The sequence below is a fragment of the Echinops telfairi genome, unplaced genomic scaffold, assembly GCF_000313985.2.
Source record: "Echinops telfairi isolate 266 unplaced genomic scaffold, ASM31398v2 ScPeMD7_443;HRSCAF=831, whole genome shotgun sequence".
In the NCBI taxonomy this organism is placed as follows: Eukaryota; Metazoa; Chordata; class Mammalia; order Afrosoricida; family Tenrecidae; genus Echinops; species Echinops telfairi.
In genome coordinates this window covers 43,700,903-43,709,898 of record NW_022104341.1, presented here as the reverse complement: position 1 = coordinate 43,709,898, position 8,996 = coordinate 43,700,903, and the positions used below count along the sequence as shown (strand labels likewise).

Below are 8,996 nucleotides of genomic sequence, written 5' to 3'. Positions count from 1 at the left end.
TGCCTGCTTAAAAGGTGACAATTCTGTAATGAAATCTAGGCTCGAATCATGATAAAGTAATAACAAAGATTCAGTTTTTCAAATGCTGCACTCATAAGGGCTAATTATGCCCAGTATACTTACTATGCACCAATCACAGACATGCCTCAGAAGTGACTTTTGAATGGCGGCCCAGTGGAGGTTAACATGATCTTTTGAATGTTTGAAAAGCTTCATGGTTTGTATCGCTGCACTACAAAATCATACTGATAACTATTAATGATCTTCCTGACTAGTCAGAGAGTTCCCTCTGGTTATAAAAAATGCCTAAAATTACTAAAAGAACAGAAATAAAATCTGAAATATTCCAATCATGTTAAAAATATGTACCTGGAGTAAATGCTTACAGTGGTTATAAAAATCGTTAGGTTATACAGCTATAAGAATTTCATTTGAAGTACAAGTCACAAAGAGAACTCATCTGATGAATCAAAGCAACCAAAAAGAAAAGGAAGCACTGTATATTTGTATGTTTGCTATTATACTTGGTATAGACATTAAGTCTATTATAATATATTTTTGTCCAATAACTGCATAGGCAGCTGAATGAATTATTATTATGGATATTTCTTTTCAGTCATATTGTGGATATTGTAATAACATTACTTTCCCATGAAATACTAATAGATTAAAATTCTTCTAATTTTTCTCTTATCTGCCCTACAAGTGTCATGTCTGGTTGAGTGTATTTTCGAGAGGTCCCGTAGTCTGTGTTAAATTGCATATTTATTCATTTTAGAAGAGTAAATTACAGCGAAAGATATTTTACATATATTTTAAATACATCCGGGACCAATAAATAAGGAACATTTCAATATTCAGATATCAGCAGTGTTCTTGTAGAACAGTAATACCTGTGCTGTTGACTGAGTAATATTCAAAGACATTTTCCGTCATGAAGAAATCTAAAGAGGAAAGGAATCACAAGTCTGGTTAAATTTTAGGACCACCCTGTGTAGTTTCAAGCAATTTACTAATTGCTTAATAAGACTGGTACAGCATGCTAAGAGAAATGCTAGAAATCCCAATCATAAAACTGATGCCATTAAACTATAATAAGCAGAATTATGTGCATCTTTGTCCTATTAATGTGTATAATTAGAGGTCCCTTGTTCATCTTATAGCAATTACAAAATTTTTCCAATTGTACCAGTAAGATCATTTACATTTCTTCACATTCTACAGTACCAGCTCATGAGATGTATTAATAAGGAATCAGTCAATGTGGTGGAAAATAGGATCAAGACATGGAACAAATAACTCTCCTTTGCTATCACTTTGGGATAGCTGATGAAGGTGTTCCTAAGGACTAGACCAGATGGTGAAGTTTTATCTTATACTAAATTATATTCGGGTAGTTTAAAATATCTAGTAATATCTCTTAAAACTTTGAAAATAAAATGGCAATAAAGTCACATGAAACTTCAGAAATACATGCTCATTATAATGTGGGGCATTCCTCTAACTTATTCTTTTCTGTTCTCATAAGTTGGTGGATGAAAAAGGCTTTTATATGTACTTTCTACATTCTTCAACTAGATTAGCAGCCTAGACCATTATGATTGGTAGAAGACAGGGAATTTGCCAGTATGACAGCCCACAATTAAAAATATTCCCTAGAGAGATTATATAGCACATGAAGAATTTGAGTTCTTAGGGTAAGCTCATCCCCCAATGGAGTTACTACTGAAAGAGCTTCTTAGTTGCCTGTATGCAATAAACCCCTCTTTGCCTTATCTAACTACTCTATGAATTATTCATGCAAAACGTATTCTTTTAATAGACAGGTCAATGTTCCATGTGAAGAAAATCACACCCACTCCCAAGCCCACTTTCCCTTTGCACAGTTGTATTTCACCCTCTAATACTACATCATGCTCATATGGGACCTGCACATGAATCAAGAGGCAGTCATGTCTGCAGGACAATGGCACACTGTCTGGTTTATAGTCAGGGAAGGTGTGCTTCAGAGTTGTATACTCCCACAATTCTTATTCAATCTGAATGTTTAGTAAATAATCCAACTGGGAAGTTAACTTATATGAAGAGAAAGGTTTATTAACAATTTGTGTAATCACAAATGACAGAACCTTGCTAGCTGAAAGTGAGGAGGACTTAAAGCACGTGATGAAGGTCTAGGACTGCAGCTTTCAGTGTGGGTTACAACTCAATGTACAGAAGACCAAAAGTCTCACAATGGGACCAATAGATAGCATCATGATAAGCAGAGAAACCATTGAAGTTGTTGAAAATTTAATCTTGTTTTGATCCACAATCAATGCTCATGGAAGCATCAGTCAAGAGCTCAAAAGACAAGTGGCACTGGGTACATCTGATGCACAAGACCTTTTTAAAGTGTTGAAAAGCAAGGGTGTTACTTTGAGAACTAAGCTGTGTCTGACACAAGCCATTATGGTATTTTCAATCGCATTATATGCATGTAAAATGTGGACATTGAATAAAGAAGAACAAAGAAGAATTGATTCATTTGAATTATGGTGCTGGGAAAGAATATTGAAAGTATCATTGACTACCAAAAGAACAAGCAAATTTATATTGGAAGAAGTCTAGCTAGAATCCTCCTTAGAGGCAGAGATGGTGAGGTTCCATCTCACATACTTTGGAAATGTCAGGAAAGTCCAATTCTTGTAAAAGGACATCATACTCAGAAAGTAGAGGGGCAGCTAAAAAGAGGCAGATCTTCCATGCATGGATTGACACATAGGCTGCGTTGATGGGATAAGCCTAAGAAAAAGGTGCGAACCGCACAGAATAGTTTTTTGTTCTGTTACACAGAGGGGCGTTATGAGTTGGGACCGACTTGATGGCAGCGAACAACAACTAATCCATTGAACTATTTGTTTCCATATTTCTATTGATATTTATCACTCTTATATCCTCCAGACAGGAAGAGATCAGTAATTGCACTATAGATGTCTGACCACTATTAATATCTGTTTACTTGACTCATTGATTAGGATATAAGTACGATGTTACAAACAGTTCAAACTGAAGTCAAGGAAGCATTGCTTATATGGAATAAGGGGATGTTAAATGAATGTGCACGTAACGGTAAACAGGCTTACCTTCAAAAGAGACAGAATTTTTCTCCATGGACTTTATTTACATGTAAGAAGACAAGAATTATTTTTTACGAGAGTCTCCATATAAGTGGAATCAAATAACCTACCAGGATTTATTGTAGGCAGCTAAGTCTTTTCTATTAAAGGCCTGATACTTTCCTATACTATTTAGACAGTAAGAAGTCCTGGTAGCACAGTGGGTTACATGTTGGGCTGCTAACTACAAGATCAGCGGTCCAAACTCACCAGCCCCTCTGGGGGAAGAAAGATGAGGCTTTCTGGTCTAATAAAGATTTACAGCATCATAAACACCAAGGGGCACTTCTACTTTGTCCTATAGGGTCACGATGAGTTGTAATCAACTCTATGGCAGTGAGTTTGGGCTTTTGTTATTTATATATTGTGTTTGGTTAATCTGTCCTGGACCGCAGTTAGATCGCTGATGTTTAGTGAAATACAAGGAACATGATATCTCTGCTGCAACTTTAAAGAAGCACTTTGGGATTGAATTTAGCTTCTTCACTGTTCCCTTTCTAATGCAACAATTCTGAAAAATTAGTCTAGCCACCCTAGCAAATGAAGTGTGAGGGCTAGTCTAAGCTTAGTTTCTCTAAAATAAAATTAATTGCTAAGGAGCAAGGAAATATCATTGTAATTAAATTTTGAAAAAACAAGATAATTAAATCCAGTGGAAAAATTTTGTATTGAGAGACTATAATAGTGTTCTAGGATATTGATTTTAGGCTTTCATTGCTTTTGAACTTCTTTAAAATTCTGTAATTTGTAGATAATTATTTGCAATCAGAATAATTCTTGTCAATATGTGAAAATAAATTGTGTGAGGTTGATTGTTCTCCTCTTTCCCCCAACACTCTATTAAAAAAAAAGTTTACAACCATTTGTAAACTCAATTAAACAATTCTTTAACCCATAATGAAACTTTTATGATTCTTTAATTTCTCTTTAATTGGTTGTGACATCTTATCACTTTGCTCATTTTATTAATGAATAAAATAATTTTGAGGCATGCTCATTTGATATTTTCCCGATAGTTATGCAGGCCTTTTAACATGTGTCATTTGACATAATAAAAGCATGCAATACCTTCTGTTTTGGCAGTTTCACACTGACTGAGTTTCATCAAGAAAAATAAGCAGAAGTGGAAGTAAATTATTGCAAATTATATTGTAAACCTCTGACATTAGATCATTTTACTTCTTTGTCCTTATTGCCTTCTGTTTCTTAAATTGAGTCTTCTCTGGCATTAATGTTACTGCCATTGAGTCAACTCTGACTCCTGGCGATCTTGTGTGTCACAGGCCACACCTATGTCTCAAAGTGTCTGGGCGTGGGTTCTACCTGCCAACCCTATCCATCTGTGCCCCAGGGACTCCTGATATTGGGAAGAAAAACTACATATTAGATATTTGTTACAAAAACACTTCTTATTAACTTGACCCTAGTTCAAGTAACTAGTTCTTGTCATATCTTATATTTTCACATGAAGCAATATACAATTTAATTCAATGCAAAACATTTTAAATTTATAAAGGTTTGTCATCCAGTTTAAATGCAGTTTGTGTAGATATCTGGGATTTCTATATACCATAATTTTATAATAACAAGATACTTTTCATATTTGTTGTAAGCAATAATCAATTATGAATACGTCCCCTAGGATCTTCCACAAAGCTGTATTATCCTATAAAACAAACAAACAAACAAAACATCACTGTCATCGAGGCATTACCTACATGCAGTGACCCTACAGGACCAGATGGATCTGACACTTTGGGTTTCTGAGATTGGATCTCTTTACAGAAGTAGAAATCCTCGTCTTTCTCCCCATTCTACGGAAAGATATTCCTTTTTTACGAATAGCCATACTGAAAACACATATTTTTCAGCCTCCACATAGTCCCTTTGTCTTTATTAACATTAATAGCAACTCACAATGTACAGAAAATATTTACCAACAGCGAACGTATTGACATAGTGGAATGATGCATTCTAGCTATTAAATTTAAGGGAGATATGCAAGCATCTAATTTTAGGAGATATTTTCGTGCTCAGTTGCAATTGTTTGAAAATCTGTTTAGGAAGTGCTTATATTAGTAATTAGCTTCACTAGATATAAACAATAAACAAAGACTTTTAAAAGACCTCCATCAGTGAGCAATTTAACGTGACTTTTCCTTGAAACCCATCCTGCTTTGCATACCTACTGTGGTGACACCTTGAACTGGAAGGGTTGGAATGATTCAACTCTGTGGAAACCTTTTCACTCTGTGTGTACAAGCAATTAGTTACAAATTGGATAATGAATTATTCCATCTGAGTAATATTTGCCTATACTAGCATACTTTCACCTCAGAGAAAAACTGTCTCTAATTTCAAAAAACTATCTGTAGTGAAAATATTAGACACATTTATATTCTCTTAATAAAAGAAGTTTTCACGGGGCAGTACAACTGGTGATTTTGGGAAATATGGTTTTCTCAGTTTGCAATAGGATTTCACATTTGAACAACGGTATCATAGTCATCGACATATCTTCTTGGGAAAAAAGTACATGTTTATGTTTTCTTTATTAAAAACCATTTGCAGGATCCTTTCAGTGAAAATAATAAGGAGGGTCGGATTAACAAGATGGACTTCAGTAGAAAGCATATGGTGCCCGGCTATCAAAATATACAGCACCTGGGGTCTTAAAGGCTTGAAGGTAAACAAGCGGCCATCTAGCTCAGAAGCAACAAGCCCACGTGGAAGAAGCACACCAGCTTGTGCAATCACAAGGTGCTGAAGGGATCAGTTATCAGGCATCACAGAACAAAAAAATCATATCATTGTGTGCTCACCTCCCTGATACCATCGCTGAAGACAAATGGGTGCATAAGCAAATGTGGCGGAGTGTGGAGTAGAGACCCGAAACCCATTGGTGGGCAATTGGACATCCCCTTACTGAGGGTCTCCGGAAGGAGACAAGCCAGTCAGGGTGCAGTGTAGCAATGATGAAACATACAATGTTCCTCTAGTTCCTAAATGCTTACTCCTCCACCACTATCATGACCCCAATTCCACCTTACAAATCCAGCTAGACCAGAGGATGTACACTGGTACAGATAGGAACTGAAAACAGGGAATCCAGGGCGGATGATCCTTCAGGACCAGTGGTGAGAATGGCGATTCCGGGGGGAGAGGGGTGGGGTGGGGCGGGGAGTGGTTGGAAGGAGGGTGGGGGTGGAAAGGGGGAACCAATTACAAGGAGCTACATATAACCTCCTCCCTAGGGGACAGACAACAAAAAAATGGTTGAAGGGAGACGTCAGACAGTGTAAGAAATGACAAAATAATAATTTATAAATTATCAAGGGTTCATGAGGGAGGGGAGAGTGGGGAGGGAGGGGGAAAATTAGGAGCCGATTCCAGGGGCTTAAGTGGAGAGCAAATGTTTTGAGAATGGTGAGGGCAATGAATGTACAAATGTGCTTTACACAATTGATGTGTGTATGGATTGTGATGAGTTGTATGAGCCCCTAATAAAATGATTTTTTTAAAAAAGATGGACTTCAGTAAAGAACTTAGTGCTTATTAGACTTCTGTGAAGTCATTGTGGAACCATCCTCCAAAGTACCTCAGAGATGTGTAACTATAGGCTGTATTCTAGCCCATGTCTATATGCTTGTCTTGTATGATGATTTGTATTTTGAGTTGATAATGAGTTCATGTCAATGGTACTTCAAATGCCAGCAGGGTCACTGGTGAACAGGTTTTAGCGGGGCTTCCAGACGAAGACAGATGGGCTAAAGGATCTAGCAATCTACTTTCGAAAAATAACCCATGAAAATCTTATGGATAACAAGAGATAATCCAAGACAGTTCTGGAAAATGGGTGGAAAGCACCTGCTGCCCATCCGCTGAACTCAAGCACACCAAGTATTGTAGTGCAGGACGGGACAGCATTTGGTTCTGTTGTTCACGGGGTCACCCTGAGTTAGAGCTGACTTGAAAGCAACCAACAGCAACGCAGCTGAGAGTGTATTAAAGCCTTTATTTAGACCAAAGTGAGAATGGATCACTACAATTGTGTTACACTTGAATTTCTCTCCAAGTTTTACATGACTCCACTCAATCATGACGTTGCTAACAGGATTACGAGGCAGGCAACCCCAGGTTCTGTTGGTTCATTACTTTTCTTGGCCACAATAGGAGATACACCACCTTAGTTCATAGGCCATCTCCGTACCAACTTTCTACCCTATCCTCTCACTTGGCATAAAGTTTTACATTAAAGCATACGTGAGAAGAAAAAATTACCCTCCATAAGGATCAATAAATATTTGGTTATTACTACAAAATTACCTTTCTTCTTCAGTATATTTTAATACAATTTAAGTTCTCTCATATGTTTAGTGCACAGTGGGGACTGGTTATTTCTTAAACATGTTTTACACTTTGCTTCTCAAGTCTAGGTATCATATTATTGTATCAGTTGTTTGTTGCTATTATTTTTTATTGAAATGAGGACTAAATGATGTTGTAAAGTGTACAATTATTTGCTTGGCATACAGATTGAATAAGTGTGGTGAGAGGCTACAACCCTGACACACCTTTCCTAATTTTAAACCATGAAGTATTACCTTGTTCCATTTACACAAGTTTATGTACAAGTTCCACATTAGCACAATGAAGTGTTCTGAAATTCCCATTCTTCTCAAGGCTATTCATAGTTTGTTATGATCCACATCAGTGAAGGCCTTGGCATAGTAAATAAAACACAAGTAAACATCTTTCTTATATTCTCTGCTTTTAGCCAAGGTTTATCTAATATTGACAATCTAATCTCTTACTAATCTCTTTTATATTCTGTGTTCCAAGTCTTATTCTGAATCCAGCCTGAGATTCTGGTAGCTTCCTGTCAATGTAGTGCTGCGACCATTGTTGGAAGACTTTCAGCAATATGTTACTTGCATGTGCTATCAATGATATTATTCTATAATTTGAGCATTGTGTTGCCTCACCATTCTTTGGAATGAGTACAAATATGGATCTAAAAGTCCTAATTCAGAGTACCAGCTCTAGGAAAAGCCTTTGTTCTCTCTGTTGTTTCTGAAAGACAGATATGTCGACCTGTGTTCCTTAGTTTCTTAGCTCACACTTTGGTGATCTTCATGTAGATTTTTATCCATCTCCCCCTTGTCTCTGCTTACTAATCTCGTTCATATTTCAAAAGAGAGTGACACGAAATTCACACTACACTAATTCTGCCTCATTGACATAACACAAACACCCCATGCCCCAATGAGGTTATAATCACAGGCATACAGGGTAGAGTTTACAACACCTATTTGGGGGAACACAATTCAATCCATTACAGTCACATAAATCATAGCTGTGCACAGTCAGAGGTACATGAACAGAATTCTCTGTATCATTATTCAAATTCCGAAGACAGACTTTTGAGGCAGACAAATATAACTTCAGATAAATTCCTCTATCATTGCACGTGAATTTAAATTTTTGGAGGTTACTCACCTGTATATACTTCTGTTTCTTCAGTGGAGAGTTAATGGAGTTAAGGATTAGTTTATAGCAGAACTGGGGATCCTCTTTTCTGTCAAGGGATATTTGGATATGTATAACAGACCTTTGGGCCATACAGAAATATCAACACTAAAGTTTGTGAATTTTAGTTTAGAAATGGCTTTTTCATTGGAAAAGTCTGCGTGGTTGATGTGAGAACAAGGATTTCCCACCTTGCTCAGCCAGGACTTCATGGAATTGACTTTCTCCTCTCAGCCTTGCATTTGTCCTCTTCCAGTGCTGTTGATGGTGTGCTTCACCCAGCCAACCACTCCTAGTTCCTTTTTTTTT

At 36.9% G+C, this 8,996-nt stretch overlaps 1 pseudogene; it reads right to left on the bottom strand.

The window, feature by feature from the left end:
• Positions 1-667: 667 nt before the first annotated feature.
• Positions 668-8,996, bottom strand: part of LOC101650406 — a 10,108-nt pseudogene continuing 1,779 nt past the window's right edge.